Source organism: Loxodonta africana, chromosome 6 (genome assembly GCF_030014295.1).
Source record: "Loxodonta africana isolate mLoxAfr1 chromosome 6, mLoxAfr1.hap2, whole genome shotgun sequence".
In the NCBI taxonomy this organism is placed as follows: domain Eukaryota; kingdom Metazoa; phylum Chordata; class Mammalia; order Proboscidea; family Elephantidae; genus Loxodonta; species Loxodonta africana.
Window position 1 is genome coordinate 44,786,729 of NC_087347.1, and position 24,822 is coordinate 44,811,550.

General features: G+C 38.8%; 1 protein-coding gene across 7 annotated transcripts in view; it reads right to left on the reverse strand.

Moving 5' to 3' along the window:
• LOC100663010 (caspase-8-like) overlaps positions 1 to 24,822 on the reverse strand; it is a 92,196-nt gene extending 67,374 nt beyond the window's left edge. For 5 of the 7 annotated variants that reach the window (XM_023542379.2, XM_064286817.1, XM_023542377.2 and 2 more), the window contains exon 1: positions 9,643 to 9,778. The gene's annotated coding sequence lies outside the window, so the exon portion shown is untranslated. Of the gene's footprint in view, positions 1 to 9,642; positions 9,779 to 10,221; positions 10,343 to 19,262; positions 19,471 to 24,508 lie in introns of those variants that run through there. The other 2 variants (XM_023542383.2, XM_023542385.2) reach the window with 2 other exon arrangements.

Sequence of the window (24,822 nt, forward strand, 5' to 3'; positions counted from 1 at the left end):
AATTCTCAACAAAATTGTAGTGACTAGAATTCAGCATTTTATCAAAAAAAATAATAATAATAATAATATACCACAACCAAGTAGGATTCATACCAGGTATGCAAGGATGTTTCAACATTGGAAAATCAATCAATGCAATCCACCAAGATCCAAAAGAGTCACGTGATCATCTCTACCAACAGAGAAAACACATTCAACAAAGTTCAACACTAATTCCTGATTAAAAAAAAAAAAAAAACTCTCAATAAAATAGGTATAAAAGGGAAATTCCTCAACATAATACAGGGCATCTATAGAAAACCAACAGCCAACATTGAAAGACATTGTAGGGGACTAATATCCTGGGAATTGTAGCATTGTTTCTACATGGCTTGCATAGTTAGCTTTTGCATACCCTGGTGATTTTGTTATTTGTGGTTTGTTTCCTCCCTTCCTGTTCCCTTTTTCCAAGGTTTTAAGAAGTTTAAAATTAACCTATGCTCCTCTCGAAGAAGCAGAACAGCAATTAATAAGATCTGAGACGAGACAACTAGGCAATGGGGTCCATCTTGTAACCGAAACCAGGATGGCATCAGAGGATCTCTAAGAATACCCACAGAAGGTCAACATGCCCCCTCAAAGGGGAACTGCCATTCTTCAGATTCTTCAAGCCTAAGCCCTAACCCTATAAAACTCTCTGATCTGTCTCCATCAGACAGACTGACTTTGGAGGAGCCCAATTACCTCTATCTTTTGTATATCAGTATACAATAAAACCCTCTTGCTGTTTACCTCACCCCTGTCTCAGTACTGGTTTTGCAGCGGGGGGCTTGAATCCATGTTTTTTGGTAACAACATAGAGAGAGGCTTAAAACATTCCCCTTGAGAACAGGAACAAGACAAGGATGCCCTTTATCACCACTCCTATTTAACATTGTCCTGGAAGTCCTAGCTAGAGCAATAAGGCAAGAAAAATAAATAAAGGGCATCCAAGTTTGTAACAAAGAAGTTAAACTGTCCCCCAAAAGACTCCACCAGAAAACTACTGGAACTAATAGAAAGATTCAGCAGAGTAGCAAGATACATGATACAGGATAAACCTACAAAAATCAGTTGGATTCCTATAAACCAATAAAGAGAACAATGAAAATGAAACAATGCCATTTATAATAGCTCCTAAAAAAAATAAAATACTTAGGAATAAATCTAACCAGGGATGTAAAAGACCCATACAAAGAAAACTACAAAACACTACCGCAAGAAACCAAAAGAGAACTACATAAATGGAAAAACATACCATGCTGATGGATAGGTAGACTCAACATTGTGAAAATGACAATTCTACCCAAAGCAATTTACAAATACAATGCAATTCCAATCCAAATACCAACAACATTCTTTAAAGAGATGGAAAAACTAATCATTAACATTATATGGGAAGGGAAGAAGCCCCAGGTAATTAAAGCACTATAGAAGATGGATGCAGTAGGAGGACTCACACTACCTGACCTAATATACAGATATGGTAGTCAAGAGAGCTTGGTACTGGTACAATGACAAATAACATTGATCAATGGAACAGAACTAAGAACCCAGATGTAAATCCATCCAGCTATGGTCACCTGATCTTTGACAAGGGCCCAAAGTCCATGAGGTGGGGAAAAGAGAGTCTCTTTAACAAACTGTCCTGGCAAAACTGGATGTTCATCTGCAAAAACCTGAAACAGGACCCAAAACTCACAGCATACACAGCAAATTGAAAATGGATCAAAGACCTAAATATAAAGCCAAAAACTATTAAAAAATATATATATATATATATATATAGAATCAGCGCTAGAGACCCTAATACACAGCATTATTTTGGTTTTGGTTTCTGTTGTTAGATGCCATCGAGTCAGTTCCGATTCGTAGCGCCCCTATGTACCACAGAACGAAACACTGCCCAGTCCTGCGCCATCCTTACAATCGTTGTTATGCTTGAGCCCGCTGTTGCAGCCACCGTGTCAATCCATCTCGTTGAGCGGATTCCTCTCTTCCACTGATGCTGTACGTTACCAAACGTGATGTCCTTCTCCAGGGACTGATCCCTCCTGATAACATGTCCATCCACGATTCTAAGAAAAATTCTGGGTGTACTTATTACAAGACAGATTCATTCATTCTTTTGGCAGTCCATGGTATATATATTCAATATTCTTCACCAACACTGCAATTCAAAGGTGTCAACTCCTCCTCGGTCTTCCTTATTCATTGTCCAGCTTGCACGTGCATATGATGCAATTGAAAATACTGTGGGTTGGGTCAGGTGCACCTTAGTCTTCAAGGTGACATCTTTGCTTTTCAACACTTTAAAGGGGTCTTTCACAGCAGATTTGCCCAATATGTCTTTTGATTTCTTGACTGCTACTTCCACGGGTGTTGATTGCCGAGCCAAGTAAAATGAAATCCTTGATAACTTCAGTCTTTTCTCCATTTATCATGATGTTGCTTATTAGTCCAGTTGTAAGGATTTTTGTTTTCTTTATGTTGAGGTGTAATCCATACTGAAGGCTGTGGTCTTTGATCTTCATCAGCAAGTGCTTCAAGTCCTCTTCAACTTCCAGCAAGCAGAGTTGTGTCATCTGCATACTACCAGTTGTTAATGAGTCTTCCCCTAATCCTAATGCCCCGTTCTTCTTCATATAGTCCAGCTTCTCAGATTATTTGCTTAGCATAGAGATTGAATAGGTATTGTGAAAGGATACAACAATGATGCACACCTTTCCTGACTTTAAACCAATCAGTATCCCCTTGTTCTGTCTAAATAACTGCCTCTTGATCTATGTACAGGCTCCTCACGAGCACCATTAAGTGTTCTGGAATTCCCATTCTTCGCAATGTTCTCCGTAATTTGTTATGATCCACACAGTCAAATGCCTTTGCATAGTCAATAAAACACGGGTAAACATCCTTCTGGTATTCTTTGCTTTCAGCCAGGATCCATCTGACACAGCAATGATATCCCTGGTTCCACGTACCCTTCTGAAACCGACCTGAATTTCTGGTAGTTCCCTGTCAATATACTGCTGCAGCCGTTTTTGAATGATCTTCAGCAAAATTTTGCTTGTGTGTAATATTAATGATATTGTTCAATAATTTCTGCATTTGGTTGGATCACCTTTCTTGGGAATAGGCATAAATATAGGTCTCTTCTAGTCGGTTGGCCAGGTAGCCGTCTTCCAAATTTCTTGTCATAGACAAGTGAGCATTTCCAGTGCTGCATCCATTTGTTGGAACATCTCAGTTGATATTCCATCAATTCCTAGAGCCTTGTTTTTTGCCAATGCCTTCAGTGTAGCCTGGACTTCTTCCTTCAATACCATCGATTCCTGATCATATGCTACCTCTTGAAATGGTTGAACACTGACTAATTCTTTTTGGTATAATGACTCTGTGTATTCCTTCCACCTTCTTTTGATGCTTCCTGTGTCTTTTAATATTTTGCCCATAGAATCTTTCACTATTGTAACTCGAGGCTTGGATTTTTTCTTCAGTTCTTTCAGCTTGAGAAACACAGAGTGTATTCTTCCCTTTTGGTTTTCTAGCTCCAGCTCTTTGCACAGGTCATTATAAGACTTTACTTTATCTTCTCGAGTTGCCCTTTGAAATCTTCTGTTCAGTTCTTTTACTTCATCATTTCTTCCTTTTGCTTTAGCTGCTCAACATTCGAGAGCAAGTTTCAGAGTCTCCTCTGCCATCCATCTTGGTCTTTTCTTTCTTTCCTGTTTTTTCAATGACCTCTTGCTTTCTTCATACGTGATGTCCTCGATGTCATTCCACAACTTGTCTGATCTTCAGTCATTAGCATTCAATGTGTCAAATCTATTCTTGAGATTGTCTCTAAATTCAGGTGGGATATACTCAATGTCCTATTTTGGCTCTCATGGACTAGCTCTGATTTTCTTCAGTTTCAGCTTGAACTTGCATACAAGCAATCGATGGTCTGTTCCACAGTTAGTCTCTGTCCTTGTTCTGATTTTGAGCTTTTCCATCATCTCTCTCCAGAGATGTAGTCAATTTGATTCCTGTGTATTCCAGCTGGTGAGGTCCATGTGTATAGTCATAGTTTGTCATAGTTTATGTTGCTTTAAAAAGGTATTTGCAATGAAATTGTTGGTCTTGCAAAATTCTACCATTGGATCTGCACGATTGTTTCTGTCACCAAGGCCATATTTTCCAATTACTGATCCTTCTTTTTTGTTTGCAAGTTTTGCTTTCCAATCACCAGTAATTACCGATGCATCCTGATCGCGTGTTTGATCAATTTGAGACTTTAGAAAGTGATAAAAATCTTCTATCTCTTTGTCTTTGGCCTTAGTGGCTGGTGCGTAGATTTGAATAATAGTTGTATTAACTGGTCTTCCTTGTAGGCGTAGGTATATTACCCTATCACTGATAGCATTGTACTTTAGGATAGATCTTGAAATGCTTTTTTTTTATGATGAACGCAACGCCATTCCTGTTCAAGTTGTCATTCCCAGCATAGTAGACTATATGATTGTCTGAATCAAAATGGCCGATACCAGTCCATTTCAGCTCACCAGTGCCTAGGATATAGATGTTAATGCATTCCATTTCATTTTTGGTGATTTCTAATTTTCTTAGATTAATACTTTGTACATTCCATTTTCCAATTATTAATGGATGTTTGCAGCTGTTTCTTTTCATTTTGAGTCATGCCACATCAGCAAATGAAGGTCCCGAAATCTTGACTCCATTCATGTCATTAAGGTCAACTATACTTTTGGCACTAGTTTTTTTTTTTTATATATATATACTTTGAGGAGGCAGCTCTTCCCCAGTCATTTTTTGAGTGCCTTCCAACCTGGGGGGCTCATCTCCTGGCACTATATCTGACAATGTTCTGCTGCTATTCATAAGGTTTTCACTGGCTAATTCTTTTCAGAAGTAGACTGCCAGGTCCTACATAGCATTAACAGGATACGAACCATAACTAACAACACAGAAACTCCAGAAGATAAGCTAGATGTCTTAGTTATCTAGTGCTGCTATAACAGAAATACCACAAGTGGTTGGCTCTAACAAAGAAAAATTTATTCTCTCACAGTCGAGTAGGCTACATGTCCAAATTCAGGGCATCAGCTCCCGGGGAAGGCTTTCTCTCTGTGTCAGCTCTGGAGGAAGGTCCTTGTCATCGATCTTCCCCTAGTCGAGGGGCTTCTCTGTGCAGGAACCTCAGGTTCAAAGGATGCTGCTTTCTTGGTGGTATGAGATCCCCATATCTCTTTGCTCACTTCTCTCTTTTATATTTCAAATGAGATTGGCTTAAGATGCTATCTACTCTTGTAGGTCTCATCTACATAATTGCCACTAATCCATCTCATTACATCATAGTTATAGGATTTACAACACATAGGAAAATCACGTCAGATGACAAAATGGTAGACAATCATACAATTCTGGGAATCATGACCTAGCCAAGTTGACATACATTTTGGGAGAACATGATTCAATCCATGGTACCTACGGACTGGGAAAAATATTTTGGCTATTTCAAATCAGACAAAGGCCTAATCTCTAAAATGTACAGGAAAACCCAACACCTCTACAACAAAAATACAAGTAATCCAATTAAAAAATGGGCAAAGGAAATGAACAGACACTTCACCAGACATTCGAGCAGCTAACAGACACACGAGGAGGAAATGTTTGGGATCACAAGACATTAGAGAAATGCAAATCGAAACCACAATGAGATACCGTCTCACCCCAGCATTACTGGCACTAATCAAAAAAACAGGAAATAAATGTTGGAGAGGAAGTGGGGAGACTGGAACTCTTATGCACTGCTAGTGGGAATGCAAAGTGATACACCCATTTTGGAAAACAATATAGTGCTTCCTTAGAAAGGTAGAAATAAAAATACCATATGATCCAGCAATCCCAATCCTAGGAATATACCCTAGAGAAATGAGTTGTCACATGAATAGACATATACACACCCATGTTCACTGCAGCATTGTTCACAATAGCAAAGAATAGAAACAACCTAGATGTCCATCGACAGATGAATGGATAAACAAACTATGGTACATACACACAATGGAGTACTATGCAATAATAAAGAACAATGATGAATCTGTGAAGCATCTCACAACATAAATGAATCTGGAGAGCATCCGTGCTGAGTGAAATAAGTCACTCACAAAAGGACTAATATTGTATGAGACTGTACTGTATTGTATGTACTGTACTGAAAAGGCTTACACGCAAAAAGAAACATTCTTTGATGGTTACAGGGGCGGGAAGGGGTGGGGATGGAAAAACATTAAATAGACAATAAAACCTGAAAACCCATTGCTGTTGAGTCCGTTCCGACTCATAGTAACCCTATAAGACAGAGTAGAACTGCCCCATAGGGTTTCCAAGGACTGCCTGGTGGATTTCAACTGCCGACCTTTTGGTTAGCAGCCAAACTCTTAACCACTATGCCACCAGGGTTTCCAAATAGACAATAGACAAGTGGTAACTTTAGTGAAGGGTAAGACAGTACACGATACTGGGGAAGACAAAACAACTTGTACAAAGTAAAGTCAAGTCATGAAAGCCCTATAGACACATCCAAACTCCCTGAGGGACTGAACTGCTGGGCTGAGAGCTGTGGGGACCATGGTCTTGGGGAACATCTAGCTCAGTTGGCATAACATAGTTTATAAAGAAGATGTTCTACACTCTACTTTGGTGAGTAGCATCTGGGGTCTTAAAAGCCTATGAGTGCCCATCTAAGATACTCCACTGGTCTTACCCCTTCAGGAGCAATGGAGAATGAAGAAAACTAAGGACACAAGGGAAAGATTAGTCCAAATGACTAATGGACCACAACTACCACAGCCTCCACCAGACTGAATCCAGTACAACTAGATGTACCTGGCTACCACTACTGACTACCCTGACAGGGATCAAAATAGAGGGTCCCAGACAGAGCTGGAGAATAATGTGGAACAAAATCCTAACTCACAAAAAAAACACCGGACTTACTGGCCTGACAGAGACTGGAGAAACCCCAAGAGTATGGCCCCCAGACATCCTTTGAAACTCAATAATGAAATCACTCCTGAGGTTCACCCCTCATCCAAAGATTAGGCAGGCCTACAAAACAAAATGAGACTAAAAGGGCACAACAGCCCAGGGACAAGGATGAGAAGGCTGAGGACTAGAGGGGACAGGAAAACTGGTAATAGGGAACCCAAGGTCAAGAAGGGAGAGTGCTGACACGTCGTGGGGTTGTTAACCAATGGCATAAAACACTATGTGTACTAAATGCTTAATGAGAAGCTAGTTTGTTCTGTAAACCTTCATCTAAAGTATAATAGATAAATAACAACAACAACAAAACTATATGGGATCAAATTGGCAAAAACAACTGGAAAGATTAGATAGGAAACTTAGGAGGCAGCGAGTTTATGTTAACGGAGGAGGAATAATTCAGAAAAGAAGGATGACAATGGTTGCACAACTTGAGAAATAGAATCAAAGTCATGGAATTGTACATGTAGAAATTGTTGAACTGTTGTAGGTTCTGCTGTGTATATTCTCAACAATTACAAAAATAAATAATTAAAAATTTAAAAAGCTAAAACAATCATTGTACTTACCTACGGATTTGTAAAAAGCTACTATAGGTTAACTTTTACTTGTACTTCACCTCCAGAAAGTGTTCCCTAACTTCCCTATCCTGGTTAGCTCCTTTGACATCCTGGGATGCCCCTATTCCAACACCTATTCTGCTGTTTTGTGATTCGTCTGGCTTTGGCCTAGCCTATGAGCTTCATGTGGGCAGAGATTGTATCTTTCATGTCTGTTTCCCAATACATGCTAAATAGTTTTAAAAAGTGGGAGGAAGGTGGCACAAATATCTAGACAATTGAATGTTCTGCCGAAAACCAGTAACAACAACAAAACAAAATCAAAAGTAAAAAAACTCTTAGCAAAAGACATAAAAACATAACCAAATCATCAGAAGGGAAAACTCATATTGCTAAAAGTATACAAAGAAATGCTCAAACTAATAAGCAGCAGAAAAATGCAAATTAAGACAAAAATAAGATTTTCCTTTAACTTTTCACATTAGGAAGTGTAGAAAAATGGAAAGTAATGGGACTGTAGGGAAAAGAGCAGTCCGATGTACTCTGTAGAGCTTACACCGGTATAGCCCTTCTGGAAAGCAAGATGACAGGGCTTGTCAACTCAAGTTGGCACATAAATTTTGACACAGGTTTCCACTCCTGGGTATATCTCCAAGGTAAATTCTTACATGAGTCCGCAGGGCACAGATATCTGAGGATGTTCACCGCATTGTTATTTATGGTAACAAGGAGGTGAAGGCATCCAGGTGTCCTTTCCTGGGAATAAATGGACATACTCTCTGGCTACAAAGCAATTAAATTAGAAATTAACAACGAAAAATGATCAAATCAAAACACTACAAAAAGAACTATCTACATTTAGGTGGCTTTTTCAACCCATGGTGTTAGAACGACTTCTGGAAAAAAACTGAAATAGATCCTGACTATCTGTTTCAAAATAAATTGCAGCTGAATCAAAGACTTAAACCATAAAATTAAAGCACTGACGAAAAAATGGGGAGAATTTTTAAAAATAATTTTTCAGTTGTGAAAATATTTCTAAGTATAACACAAAATCTGGAAGCCATTAAAGAAAAGATTGATAAATTTTCATAAATAATTACTAAAATATTTGGTTAAAAACTGCCCTAAACAAACTAAAGGAATAAATACCCTGCACACTGGGGGAAAAAGGCAATATATATGAGAGAAAGGGGGCTGATTTTCTTAAAATAGAGATCCTATAAGTTAATTTAAAAAAAAAAAGCTGTGAGGAGGCTTTTATTTTATGGGTCCTAGAGTCACTGCATTGGCACTAGTTTTTTTTTTTTTTTTTTAGAGTCACTGCATGAGCTCATGGGCTAGAAACTTTGTCAGGTTAATATTTTCAAAAGAACATTTACAGTTGTATTTTTCTAATCATAAAAAATAGTAAAGTTAACAGTCCTTAGAGAAAGCACAGGGAAGTTTGAAGAAGAAAATAAAAACTACTTACAAACTTACCCTTCATAAGTAATTCCTTTGATCACATTTTAAGGGTTTTCTTTCCCATCTTATTAACATATAATTTTATATGTACATATATTCATATTTAAACATACACAAACTTAAATATTTTGCCATATAATGCATATATATTATATATCTGTTAAGTGATAAATCTGTATAAATATATTTATATTATAAAATATATGTTTTAGAATACTTATATTTCATATATTTATATCCAAAAGTATTTATATATAAATATATATTTACATGATACGTAAACATTTATAACATATATCCATATAATTATATCATCATATAAACATAAAAATATTTTTTTCTTGTATCATTTTACTGCAAGTCTATGAAGAAATTGTTAGTATCACCTCCATTTTACAACTGATTCCCTACAGATAACTCCCATGATTTCCTCGTACCCACTCAAACGGATCACCTCCATGGCCCCAAGACCACCAGATTCCACCCTCGGCAGCCTAGAAAACTCTAGAATCAAAGGCCTTCCTCCCAAAAAGCCCAGCGATCTTACCAAAGAGGCAAATCCTGGGGCCCTCACTGTGGCAGAGGCTTCTTCAGGACTCTCTTCAGTAGGCCGTGTGTTGAAAACAAGAGTAAAACTCAAACTGAAGACCTGAAGGAAGGCACAGCCCAGCTACATTTCCTGGTTGATAAAACCTCCTGAGTCACAGAGACTACGCCAGCAGGGCTGGCCCCTGAGCAGGCTTCTAGACCTGCAAGAGAGGCTGAGTGTGTAGTGGAGAAAGCACTGGGCAGGGAGCCTCGTTGTCTGAGCTGTGGCTCTAGCTCTGTGCTTTTGGATGGGCCATTTTGCCTTTGGGCCCTCATTTCCACATCCCAAAATGAGAGAGTTGGGCTGGATGGTAACTAAGAACACTTTCTTTCCATGTTCAAGGAATTTACAGATTTTTATGTCTTCATCATGAAAACTTTATTCTTTCAATAAATATTTATTGAGCACCTTTGATCTGGGCCCTGGGGCTCTGACCCTGGTGAACAAAACACAGAAACCCTCTGCCCTTATGTCACAACTCAGATGAAATGTTTTCTTTGATGTTAAAATTAGAAGGAGGAAAAAAAAAAAACTCACTTTTTGAAACCGCCTGTTGTCTTTCTCAAAACAGAATGTAAGCTTTCAGAGGGCAGGGACACATCTTATAGTTGCAAGGATAAAATGAGGTGTCTAAAAGTGCCTCTTCACCTGTAGAGGGCTAAATATAGAAAAAAAAAAAAAGATATAGACTACATTGTAATATCGATGCCCTCAGCTAGCACTTGATTTTTTCCAGTAAACTCTAAGTGAAAACATAGCAATACCATGAAAACCTGCTAGTTAGTGGCTAACTCCAAACCCCAGGAATTATATCCTGATTTTTCCTGATGCTGCCCCAGCATCCTGAGCAGCCTCCATCTAGGAGAGAGACATGAAACAGCTTCTCTCTCAGAGCCATCAGAAGGAATCAACACAGTTGATACCCTGATTTGGACTTTTAGCCTCCAGAACTGTGAGACAATAGATTTCTGTTCTTATAAGTCACCCAGTTTGTGGTACTTTGTAACAGCAGCCCTAGGAAACTAACACAGAGTTTGATACCAGGAAGTGGGGTGGTGCTGCTACAAATACTAAAATGTGGAAATGGCTTTGAAATTAGGTAATATGTAGAAGCCGGAAGAGCCTTGAAGTACTTAATAGCAAAAGACTAGATTGCCTTGAAGAGACTGTTGGTAGAATTAGGAACATTAAAGGTGATTCCGGTGAGAGCTCAGAAAAAATTGGGGAGAGCTGTAGAGACATCCTCTATCATCTCCTTGCTGTTGTTGTTGGTTGCCATCAAGTTGATTCCAACTCATAGTGATACCACGTGTGCAGAGTAGAACTGATCTGTAGGGTTTTCAAGGCTGTGACCTTTCAGAAACAGATCACCGGGCCTGTTTTCTGAGGCGTCGCTGGGTGGCTTTTATCTGCCAACTTTTCAGCTAGTAGTCAAAAACTTAAGCATTTGCATCACCCAGGGACTCCCCCTATCATCTTAGTGAATACAAATATCATCATGAACAGAATGTTACTAGAAATGTGGATATTAAATGTGTTTCTGATGAGGGCTTAAAAGGAAATGATGAACATGTTATTGGATGCCGGAGGAAAGGCAATCCTTATTCTAAAGTGGCAAACTACTTGACTGAATTGTATTCAAATGTTTTGTGGAAAGCAGAGCTCAGAAGTGATGAGCTTGGATATTTAGCTGAGAAGATTCCTAAGCAAAATTTTGACAGCATGGCCTGGTTTCTTCTTCCTGTTTATAGTAAAATGAAAGTGAAAGAGATAAATCAAGGATTGAACTATACAAAAAGGAACAAAAACTTGAAGAGCTGGAAAATTCTCAGCCTGTCCATATTGTAAAAATTGAGAGAATGTGCTCTGGAGAGAAGAAGAGTATGGCTGGACAACTGTTTGCTAAAGACATTAGGAATGTCACTTAATATTAGGATCCAGGGAGGTGGCCCAAGATGGCAGAATACTCAAGAAGGTTCCTGTGGTCTCTCTTACAATAAAGGCTTGGAAAAAGCAAGTGAATTGATTATATATGACAATCTAGGAGCCCTGATCATCAAAGACAAAGTTGAGGAATCAAACTGAGCGGCAGGGGGGAGAGAGAGAGACCGTTCAGAAGTAGCAAAGTGGCAGTAGTGAGGTAGCTGGCACCCTACAGGCCTGTTGGCCAGAGCACTTGAGCTGATGCTAGCAGCACTCTGGACGCATTTCCCCATGTCGGGAGAGACCAGGCAGTGACAGTCAGTACAAGCCTCCAGAGCCAGAGGGAAATGACGCTGGACCTGCAAAAGTGCAGCATCAACCTACCCAGAGGGAACAAAATAACCTCTTCCCCTCCAGGATTTTCACAGCAGAGAACTGCTATTTTCCTCTCACCCAGCCCCCTCTCCGCTCTGCTCAGACACCAGTCTAGCAGTATTTAACAAATGCCATGCCCCCTGAGCTGGAACTAAGGCCTCCCAAAGCCAAAATCAGTCTTCCGGCTTTAGGAAAAAAAAAAAATTATATATATATATATATATATTAGGATTCAATCAGCCTTCTCAATAGAAATGTCACCGGCTTAGACTGAAGGGGCTAAAGACAGGATGAAAAGAAGTAAAACTGTCCAACTCCTGGAATGCTACAGGCAGGAAATGGGCTGATGGTGCTGCTTGGCTGCAAACATTTGTTGCCCTTCAAGAAAAGGAAAAGATGATCCCCAGAGCAATTCAGAGGCCAGCAGAGCTGCCAGCAAGGTTTGGAGGGCTGGGCTGCCACCTTCCTGGTTACAGAGGGCAGAGCCGCCTGTTCAGTTCCAGGGAGATGGGCATCAGAGCAGAAAGACTTTTGCCTCATTACTGCTCCAATTCAGAACCAAAGCCACTGAATGAACGGTGGGTGAAAGACCAAGAATGAAGCAGGCAGTCATGAAAGGGTTATCAAGGGTTATTAACCATCCCGTAGTAGTTATTTTTCAGAAAAGTCTACTGTTGCTACATTTTTGTTACAACTTTTACAGCACTTCACCATGATTGGTTTAATCCCCAGGTTTCTTGTCTTCTCCTGGCAGGAGGCCTAGGCACAGGTGCACTGACTCTGAATCTATCCACTATTTGACCTTCCTGGGTGACAGCAGTGAGCCATCGCCATTTTTTTAGGGCCGTGTGCAGTATTTTTAGAGCCCTGCACAAAAACCCATTCACTAAAATTATGCGTACTGTGAATGCATCGAAAGACTGAAGATCCTCCCCTCACTGTTCATGTATGTATGTATGTTACTCCCTATAAAAGGAGCAAATCTGCCCTGGTTCAGGGAGCTGGCAGCCTTAGGTCACGAGACCCTGCTTGTCTCCCAGTTTGCAAACTGTGAATAAACCTTTCTATTCTTCCAACCCTGTGTCTGGCTGACTTCAATTCACTAGTTGGCCTGACAAGAACCTATTACATGACGGCTTCAAGAAGAGGAAGCAATCCCTTTCAACTGGAAGCCCTCTAATTATGAGTCATCCCTAGCTTCAGGTGACATGAAAGTTTTATATCTGGACTAGATTTTTAATAACTGAATATGAGCCACAACTATCTAAATAATATCTTTCTTACAACCAAAAGAGAGTCTAAAGCTATAGGATCTACCCTATGTCTAACCAGGGCCATCACTGAAGACTTGTACCATTACTGAAGATAGGGATGGGAGAAAAATGAAAGCCCTTCCTGTTTGTGGCTGGGTGAGTTCAGCCCAATCAATAAGTACTAGCTGTTTTTTTAATTTTTGTTTTTGCACCTCTTAGTCCACCACCTTGGTCTACTGGAATCCTGCCCCACACCATTCCAATCTCCACCCACATTCCCAGGCTCTGAGCTGCACTCCAATCTCATGGTCTTCAGACCTCTCCTCAAGTCTTTATCTCTAATTCTTACTTCCCCTCCAGATAAACTAACTTTCCTTCTTGTCCCTCTGACATATCCCTCAAGTATAAGTGTCATTTACAGATTCTCTAACGCACATGGTCTCCTCTAATGTCTCCTTTGATTTGTTTTCTCCAATTCATTCCCTTTATCCACGTGATCTCATTTGGTGAGTGGAACCCCTACAAAATTATGGTTTGGAGTTGTTTTTCTCAGGCAAGTGGGAGTCTCCCTGCAGGAGGGCTGTGTTCAAACAGGAGATGCCTTGACCCTGGTTCTCCTCACAGACCGCAGCTTCCACCTGGAGCTCCCCTGTGGGGTCTGCCTGGTTGGTGCCCCTCCTTTCTCTCTAATACCCCAGTACCTTCACAAAGCCTTCCCTACCAAATAGAGGCAGTCACAGAAAAAAACTGGGAGGACGTACCTAACAGCAAAATGCTAACAATGATAATCTTTAGATGGTTGGTTTATAGTCAACTTTTTTAAATTATCTATATGTTAATATTTAACATCCTGCATTTATGTTCTAATGTATCCCAGATAGCTTGAAATCTAAATGTATTTGTGATCTGCAATCTAAATATATTTGTTTGCTAAACATATCTGTAATTGACATTTTCTTATCTATATTTTCTAATTTTTTTCAGTTACCATATATTCTTTTTGTAATAAAAAGTTTTAATTTAAAAGCATTTTATGTAAATATAGATTTTCATCACCCAGTTTCTGGTACCCTCTCTAAAGCCTATAGGCAGGTGGTCTTCATATTTTATTTCATGAGCCCCCCCTAGATTTTTTGTTTGTTCACGGCATGATGGTTAATTTTGAAATCATGAAATTTTGAGGATATTCTTAATATACAGCACCCAAACCAGCATATATGATGCTTGTACTCTTTGACACAAAATCAGAAACCAAAGTCTTCAAACGTTTCTTCATTTTTGATTTGTAATCTGTCCCCTGCTGAAACAACACTTCACAGTTTCAATACAGTATGGTCTGTAGGGGACAGAAGATTCAAGATCCTCTTTTCTCACAGATGAGATTTCCTATCTCAGTCCCACCTGAAAATTCAGACTGGTCAGCTACCAAACATTAAGGTATGGGTCTGCATTTCAAGTAAAATACCTATGATATTTCTAGCAGAAACTCTAGAATAGTGTGTGAACCCAACCGCAGCATCCTTGGCCAGTCCCTGGAAGCAGCCATTTTCTTAATGAAAGAGCATAGGTTTGCCCTACATAGATATGTTATAGCCATTAAACAAGAGACCAGCATGTCTGTCTGGTCTGTCCCCAGAATTTTTTTCTGCATGTCTACGTGTCAGGATTCACCCGTGGTCCTTCCTGCTGACTTCTTACATGACTCTGAACAGTGGATTGACTTCTACAATTTCCACGATGCTCCCCTTGACCCTTATCATGGCCTCTGGGGACAGGAATGCTAGAAGGAAAATTAATCAATACCAAAGGGAAAGAACGAATGAGACAGTCCAGATTTTCACCAGCTCTTATTATTTTCCCTGTGTGCTAAAATCTTTGATAAGCAACAGCAGAAAGTGTGATAAGTGCAACAATTAGGACTCCAGGGATAAGTGCTGGCAATGACATAATGAAAAGTAATGGGTGTAAGATCTTGTTTTACATTTTTAAGGCCACCTTTTAACAAAAACATGTTTTGTATAATAATTAAAAATGGATGAATTTGGTACTGGTATGGTAAAAATGTGGACAAGAACCTTAAAGTAATCCACATGTGCAATTTTTCCTAGGAATGTGTCAAGGGTCACTTTCTAAATTGTCACCCAAATCGAAGTTCCTTATGATGTAAAATACCTATGTTGAATCTCTCTGTTTATGGAAATAACTGGCTCTACTCATTTAGAAAACAGATTTGCCCTTTTATTTTTCCCTCTGCAACTTAGTCATTGTTCATCGTTGTATTAAGTGCCATAGCTGGAGTTTACATTCTACTCTTATACTTGCCACAGGTTCCTTGACCAGGATCCGTGGTTAATGCTGTTGGCTGTTTTTAGCTTCTTCTCATAGCCCGCAGTGTGATATGTCATTAGCCTGAATTTACGGGTGAATTGCTGGTGTTCTATCTGGAGGTGTAACCCGTAGCTGTACTTGGTTTTAGTGTCTCCTATGACCAGTTCATTCCCTCATTCAATGTGGGCTTATTTGGTGTCTGCTAGAAGATAGTGTGTAGGCACTGGGATAAAGCAGCAAACACAACATGGTCCCCGCTCTCGTGGAGTAACATTAAAGTACAGAGAGACAAGAAATAAACAACATGTCAGTTGTTGATAATTGTTATGAAGAAAATTATAGCAGGTTAAGATAAAGAAGGCATTAGAGTTGGTGGTATCTTATTTTAGAAAGAGACATCAAGGAACATCTCTGTGATCAGAAGACGTTTCAGTAGCTATTTGAATAGTGTGATTGAGTAAGCTGGGGGGAAGAACATTTCACACAGGAGCAACAGTAATTACAAAAGTCTTGAGATGGGAACATGTTTGACATGGCAGGAAGAGCAGAATTCCAGTGGCTGGAGAAGAGTGAGGGGTAGAGGAGAAACAGATAAGGTCAGAGGGTGTTATCAAGAGGCCAGAGCTCTGGGTCTAATTTTTAGTAAGATGGGATGCGGTCAGAGAGTTTTAATTAGATAAGTGACACTGTTTGGCTTGGAGGTAGACAATAGATCCTAATGAGTACAGTGAAAACAGGAAAGATCAGTTAAGAGGTAATTGCAAAGACTTATATCAGTTACTCAGTTGTGGTCAAATTGAGGTTATATTTGTGAGACAGAGGACACAGAGTGAGGGTGTGTAGGAGATGTCAAGGTTAACACCATAATTTTTGGCTGAGCTCCTTGGTAAACAGTGGTACCATTTACTAAATTGGGGATTAGAAATGGAGAGGCAGAAATTCAAGAAAACAATTTGGGCCATGCTATGTGTAAGATGCTTGTAAAAAACCTAAATAAAGATGTCACAGGTAGACAACCAAATATATAAGTCATGGTTATAGGAGAGAAACCAATATTGGAGATACGAGTTTGGGACATCTCAGGGTAAAGATGGTTTCAAAAGCCATAGGAATAGATGAACTAGCCCATGGAGTGAATGTACAGAGAGAAGAGGTCCGAGGATAGAGCCCTGGGGATACTGCAACATTTAGATATCATTTTCCCCCACTTGTCGCCATATTTTCCTTTGTCATGTCCTTGAGCTAAGGTCTTGAAGTCAGTCCTCCAATCCTGAATTGTCATAACAATCTTTTCAGCCTCAACAAACAATAACCTAGCCTCTGTTGCCTTAGCGTCATAATCTTGGACAAGCACATGGGAGATGGTCAGGGGAGTTCCTTTGGTCACCACTTCTACTTTCTGCTCCTAGTATTTGTGAGGAGCAAATGAGCCGGTGTATATGAGTGCTCTTTGTGGAAGTCATTAACTGTGTAAATGAAAATTATCTATGCTTGACCACTGAGAAGAGCAGAAGACAGGGAAGGAATATTGATCTTGGAGTTAGAAGTGAGTCTTTTTTGTTAATTTTCATGAATTCCAATTTATCTGGTACTTTCTTTTGTTGCTTGTATCCTAGCTAAGAAATCATTGCCTAATACAAGGTCATGAGGATTTATTCCAATGTTTTCTTCTAAGAATTACAGAGTTTTAGCTCTTCCCACTGAGTATTAAAAAATCAGAACTATTCCAGGACATTGGTCAGGGGGTGGGGGTTTCCCAGATGGTGACTTTTTAACCAAGGCCTGATGACCTGAAAAGGAGGACTTGGTTGATCATGAGCTGCATAGGTACCGGTACTTTGTAAACTGCCAAGTGCTGCTTATGTAAATTTCACGAGCAAGACAGAATCAAAAGCACAGCTGATACTTTGAGCACAATTCAGTGCGGGAACCAGGAGAGTGAGGAAAGACATTCATTGGCCTCAGCCCCTTTTTCCATTTCTGTAGTCCCTGAGGGGCCCTAATGGTGCAGTGTTTAAGAGCTCAGTAGCTAACAAAAGTTCAGCAGTCCAAATCTACCAGCTGCTCCTTGAAGCAAGCTAGGGCTCGGCAGGGGCAGGATGCATCCAGGCCTGCGTGGTGGAACTGCTACCAGAAGCAATATTGGGGGTGTGAAGCAGTAACCAGGCTTTTACCATGGCAATCAGGCTGTTATGGTTTCAGGCACATACCTCTGCCCATTTCAGTCATGCACAGCCAGCCCAAAAGCCATTTCTGCACAGAGACTTAGGACTGGGTAACATCTAAGATGGCTCCGCCTGTATACACTTCAATCTTTCTGAGGCACGACAAGGCCGTAAAGACATAGAACCACCCATGGAGGTTGAGTTAGTCCAGTGGCTTTACAAGACCAGCAGGTCGAGCCAGGAAAATCTACTTGGGAAATGAAGAGAAGTCCTAGAGTTGGAGAAAGAAGAGAAAAAGAAGAAAATGAAAAACAAAAATCTGTGTCCAAAAGCAGGCATGGCTGAATTCAGTCTTCTGGATTTCCTGCTCACAGAACTCTCTAAACATTTTCATTGAGTCAACCTGGGGGAAAGAAACTTGAATATCCTGAAAAGAATCCATGACCATGTTGATATGAGTATAATAATGAAAATCAAAGACTACAAAGAACTAAGTGGACGTAGAAATAACCTGACAGCTATTATTTAGCTGTATTTATTTTTCAATCAAAAAACTACCCTGTTATAAAAGATTGTAACTACATGGTGCTTTATGTTTGCCTTTTCTTTTTCCCCAGAGAAAAGATTGAACCATGAACGATGTTCAGGTGAAATTACAAATGGTAAAAATTCAGGATTTATTCATTTTATTCATCCTTATCCTTCCCATGTCCCCTTTCCACTGCCTTTCAAATCCATACTTGGATGAAAACATCCTACCACGAACTTCATAGGTTAAGAAGTAACTGCCTAAAACAGGCCTATAAACTTGGGAATTGTCATGGATTGAATTGTGTCTCCAAAATATACATGTCAACTTGGCCAGGCGGTGATTCTCAGTATTGCATGATTGTCCACCATTGTGTCATCTGCTGTAATTTTCCTATGCGTTGTAAATCCCACCTGTATGATGTTAATGAGATGGGATTAGCAGCAGTTATGTTAATGAGGTAAGACTTAATGTACAAGATTAGGTTGTGTCTTAAATCAATTTCTTTTTGAGATATAAAAGAGAGAAGCAAGCAGAGAGACCTGGGGACCTCATACCACCAAGTAAAAAGAGCCAGGAAAACAGCACACCCTTTTGATCCAGGGTCCCTGTGCTGAGAAGCTCCTTGACGGGGGAAGATTGATGACAAGGACCTTCCCCCAGAGCCGACAGAGAGAGAAAGCCTTCCCCTGGAGCTGGGATCCTGAATGCAGACTTCTAGCCTCCTAGACTATGAGAGAATACATTTCTATTTGTTGAAGTCATCCACTTGTAATATTTCTGTTATAGCAGCACTAGATGACTAAGACAGGAACCAAAAGGAAATAATGTTTAAAGTATAATGAAGAATTATCAATTTAAAATACACCACAAATATTCTTATATGGTACTTCCTTATTTACCAAAGCATCTTTACTGCCTTTGGCAGGCTCCTTCCTGAGACATGGGATTCCTCTGAGGAACGATTTTGACTGAGGGACTGCTCAACAGCTTTGCCAAACTTACCTTAGAACTGCACTGATGTCTAAGACACTTCTATCCACCCTTCCTTCCTTCCCTCTGTCCTTCACACATTCAGCGTCAGACCTGCATCATGGTCAGGTGGCTCTTGCAGGCTCTCCTGGCTCTCTCTCAGAGGCATTTCCCCTAGATTCTTGCACGTTGAATCCTGTCTTGTCATCTGCTTCTTGGAGGACCCGGATTAACACACAATCTAATTGAAATACAGACATCAACATTAATATATTTGTAGAGGAGAAAAACCTTCTAAAACTGACTTCAATTTTATTTCAGATTTATGAGTTCCTTAGAAATAAGAAATACATTTATTTATATTTACATTTCTTATGGTTGGTTTTTACTATATTTGGCCCATCATCTCTCTCATCCTTAAAGGTGTATATGTTTACAGATCCTGCTCTTTCTAATCTTATTCTTCTGGGTCACAGAAGAGACACCATCTAGTTGCAGTGTGTTTCTGCTGAGCCACAGCTCACCAGGTTCTGGTGCTGGGAGGGGGTCCTCAAGGCCCCCTCAAGGTATTTTCTATGAGTACAGAATATTTATGTTAAAGTTTAGAAAGATATTTGAAAGAATATACATAAAAGTCAATGTTGTTGCTATTGGGGAAAGGAGGAGGGAACTATGACTAGAGGTTGATACACAAGGACAAAGGATTTAACTTTATCTGTAATTTTTTAATTATTTCGACAAAGCTGCCCAGTTGTTGGAACACTTATTGAACAACTCACCCAATAGTGAATAGGATTTTCCGTTTTTCATTTTTGTTTTCTCTTCTTGTTAGTTTCTAATTTGATACCATGTGGTCAGAGAATAAAGCTTACATTATTTGTAATTACAAGTTAAAGTTTAAAAGCCGTTTGGGTTATTTTGGGGTTTGAGGAAGTGAAAGAAGAGAGTGAAGGAGGCAAAAAATGAGACTGTACGTAGTCATGGACCCTAACGGACATTTTAAGAAAATCAGATTTTATACTCATTTCAACAGCAATTCTTAGGAAGGTTTCCAGTAGTGGGGTAACATGTGGGGTGACATGAATTATTAAGATTAAAAAAATGTGGAATAATGTTAAGATCTTGATAAACTTTAAAGCACTTCCACCAGGCAGTATAAGATCAAGTAGACAAAATACAAATAAAGATATAGAGGATCAGAGCAATGGACTTGATCTAACAGATCTTAGATCAACACAGAATACATAGTATATTTCAACACACATAAAATATTCACAAAAATTGTCCAGAACAAATTCCAAAAAGCAAAAGTAATGTAAGATTTTGTTCTTTGACCACATACCATAAAATTAGAAATTAACGAGAAGAAAAATAGAATCTTCTTTCAGGTAAATTGTTCAATAAGCGTTTAAGAACTGGACAGCCTTCCAGGGTGGAGGAAAGAAAAATCCCTATATCACTCTTAAAACCAAATAAATCATAGATTGATTGAATTTTAAACTAAAAAACAGGAACAGAAGCCAAAAAAAAAATCATGGGAGATTTTTGTTTTAAACCTGGAAAAAGGAATGCCTTTATAAGCATAAGCCCAAACATAGAAACCAAGTAGAAGAGATAGATTTGCTTACATTAAAAAATTATAATTTTTCTAAAGGATACCTTAAAGCCAAAAGAAAACCATACAAAGGGAAAAATGTTTGCAACACGTATACAAAGGGTTAACTTTCTTAATATAGAACTTCTATAAATCAATAAGAAAAAGTCCCGTAATCAAATAAATAAAAAACCTCCAAGGAACTGTGAGTGGGCAGTGCCCAGAAATATAGTATAAAACAAATGTAGCTGTTTTCAAACATGTGAAACCAATTCTCATTTTCTTTTGATAAGAGATAAATCAAAACCTGCATGAGATCAGTTTTTCATCATACTGGCAGAGCTCAAACGTGTGAAAATATACAGTATTATGACGGTGAAGGAAAAGAAGCATATTAAAAAATTGTTGGTAAAGTGAAATCTTATACAACATTTTAGAAGGAACCTTGATGATATCTTTTAAAACAGAAAATTCATATAGATGAACACCAAACACATATGTAAAAAGCTATTTGTCATAGTGTTTGCAGTAGCAACAGACTAAAAACCACTGAAAAGTCTATCGACTCTATGGTACATGTATACAAAGGAATTCACAAAGCAAAGAAATATAATGGTGGGAAAAAATTGGAAATGTATAAGAGTGATGGTTGGATAACATGAACAGCATAATTAATGTCACTGAACTGTACATGGGAAGATTGCTGAAATAGCAAATGTTTTGTTATATATATTTTTTTACCACAATTTAAAAAATGGTAGAGACTTGCATGGCCTGATATGGCTTGATCTCCAGGAGTTATTCTCCACTTTCACCCCACTTGTAAAAAGGGAAGGAACAGAACAGTGTGAATAGTTTTTATCTGCATTTGTATGTGTCAAACATATGAGCATATTGTTTATTACAATGCATCAACTATCTCTAAGAGGCTACACAAGAAGCTACTATTAGAAGTTACCTCTGGGAAGGAGAACTGCTGGGGTCTGGGAACAACGGTGGGAGGAGACTTTTGTTCATTCTGTTGTTGTTAGATGCCCTCAAGTCAGTTTCAATTCATAGCGACCCTAAGTACAACTGAAAGAAACACTCACCAGTCCTGCACCATTCTCACAATTGTTTCTATGCTTGAGCCCATTGTTGCAGCCACTGTGTTAATCCATCTCATTGAGGATCTTCCTCTTTTTCAGTGACCCCATACTTTACCAAGCATGATGTCCTTCTCCAGGGACTGATCTCTCCTGACAACAGTCCAAAGTATGTGAGACAAAGTCTAGCCATTCTTGCTTCTAGGAAACATTCTGGCTGTTTTCTTCCAAGACAGATTTGCTCATTCTTTTGGGAGTCCATGGTGTATTCAATATTCTTCACCAACACCATAATTCGAAATCGTCAATTCTTCTTTGGCCTTCCTTATCATTGTCCACCTTTTGCATGTATATGAGGCAATTGAAAACACCATGGCTTGAGTCAGGTGCACCTTAGTTTTCAAGGTGACATCTTTGCTTTTTAACACTTTAAAGAGGTTTTTTGCAGCAGGTTTGCCCCGTGCAATGCGTTGTTTGATTTCTTTCTTTGTTCATTCCAGAATCTTTTAAATTGAGTATTTACCCTGTGCATGTGTGTACTAAAGAATTTAACCTTGCCCAAATACAGGTCTGGCCTTTGCCCTCATCTCCTTGGAGGTTATCTCTAAACCCTTGGAATGTCCTGCCTGAGGAGGGTGTCTTTGTTTACCTGGGGGTTTTGGGCTACATCATATAATCTAACAATGTGGCTTATGGTGGGATCTTTGGATTGGGCAGTACTACACAGCATCAGCTTAACTTTCAGAGAAGCTGGAAACTGAGGTTAACTGGTCACCTGAGCAGACAATCGTATATATGTGACACAGCCCCAATAAAAACTGAACAACAAGACTCTGGTGAACTTTCCTGGTTTCCGGGAAGAGTTAACACTGTCCATAACTCCACAGGGAGAGGACAACTGGGAACTTCATGCTTGGAACTCTCCTGGACTCCACCCCATGTGTCTCTTCCCTTGGCTGATTTTAATCTGTATCCTTTAGCTGTAATAAACCATAACCATGAGTATAATAGCTTTCATTTAGTTCTGTGAGTCCTTCTAAAAAATTATGCAACCTGAGGGTGGTTTTTGGGACCCCTAAACTCTCTGGTTGGTCTTCTGAACTATTACCTAACTTTACAGCATGTATTAACTATTTATAGCCTTCTAAAAGAACTATTCCTTCTTTATATTCTGGGAAATGGACAAAGAAACAATCTAAGCTAGATATAGTTATGTAAATATCCATTAGCTTGACTCTGTCCATGATATTTGAAGTCTGCTTCAGCAACTGCTACCACCTTATTCTACATAAGCTCAAGTAAGAAAGTAAATGAAATTACCACTTAGGGGAAATTTTTTCTTCCTAATTTTACTGTTTTTGAAAATAGTTATGCATGATTATTGCAGAAAGTTTGGAAAATACACTCGAGTATTGGGGAAAAATTAATCTCATTCATAATTCTACTATGGAGAGATAGATACTAACAACCATTGATGGGAAACTTACCAAAATTTATTCTAGGCCATATACATTTTGCCCTATTATATGTCATAGTGTTAGATGATTTTTCACTTGGAAATATATTAACTTTTCTCTATGCCATTAATTTTTTCTACAAAATTGTTTTCAATATTTAAAATCAAATGCTATAAAATCTCTGTCAAGTATTTTGGTTGATCTTAATATACAGATTTTTGTGAACATTTTTGAGGTTTTTGTTTTTAAAAAAACTCCAGGAAGCAGTATTGGGGACAAAAGTACTGAGGGTTTTTAATATTCAAAAGGATATCCTGACAGTATACAACCAATAACATAAAATATTTTTAAATGACATAATTGACACTTAGAATGAGAATTCCTTTGGGTCACATCTTCAAGAATACCTTTATTAAGATATTCAGCCTATTATTATTACATTAAAGTCACACATATCTCTAATCAAAGTGCCGGGAACCTGCAATCTGCACAGAATGAACAGCCCTCAGGATCTCACCTGTCACAGAACCATGTAGTGGGAATGTTTTGTGGTCTCCGGATCAGCCAACCAAGCTCTAAGGCCAGAAACTTTGTTATATTAATATTTTTTATTAATTAGTATTTTTTAAACCTCTTTTATTCTAAAGGTATTAATTGATCCTTTTACAAAATTCAGAATACAGAAGAAAATCAAAATCACTTATAATTTCCTTGGCCAGGGATAACCCATTGTTAACAATTTGCTGACATTCCTTTTTGTCTTATATTTAAAGCTATGTAATATGAACATAAAATTATGTACTTTATTGTACATATTAATAACAAACGTTGCTCATACATATAAACACGTGAACATTTTTATACGCTATATTGGTGCAGTGGTTAAGAGTTTGGCTGCAAACCAAAGGGTCGGCAGTTCAAATCTACCAACTGCTCCTTGGAAACCCTATGGGGCAGTTCTACTCTGTCCTATAGGGTCGCTATGAGTTGGAATCGACTCAATGGCAACAGGTTTGGTATATGAATATAAGTGATACATTTAAACATTTTATCTGATTTTACAGCAACCATGTGAGCTAAATACTACAATAATCATATAACAAATAGGAGAAAAACATCTTAAAGAAAGATTAAGTAACTTACCCAAGTTGACAAAGTTATTAAATCTTGGCATTGAGATTATAACCTTCGCCATGTCACGCAAAACCTCATTTCTTATCCATTGAACCAATTGCAATCATCCAGCTGCAAATACATCCCCTTGACTTATCATGAGGATCCTTAACAGGACCTCACCACTGTATAGTTGGCAGGAATATAACCCTCAGCAGACACTGATTAGTGTGTACTTAGAACAGTATGAATAGTTTTTATATAGATATGTACGTGTCAAACATATGACAAAAATTTGACTAACATATGACTCATAAAAATTTGCCTTAACTCTTCCCATGTCC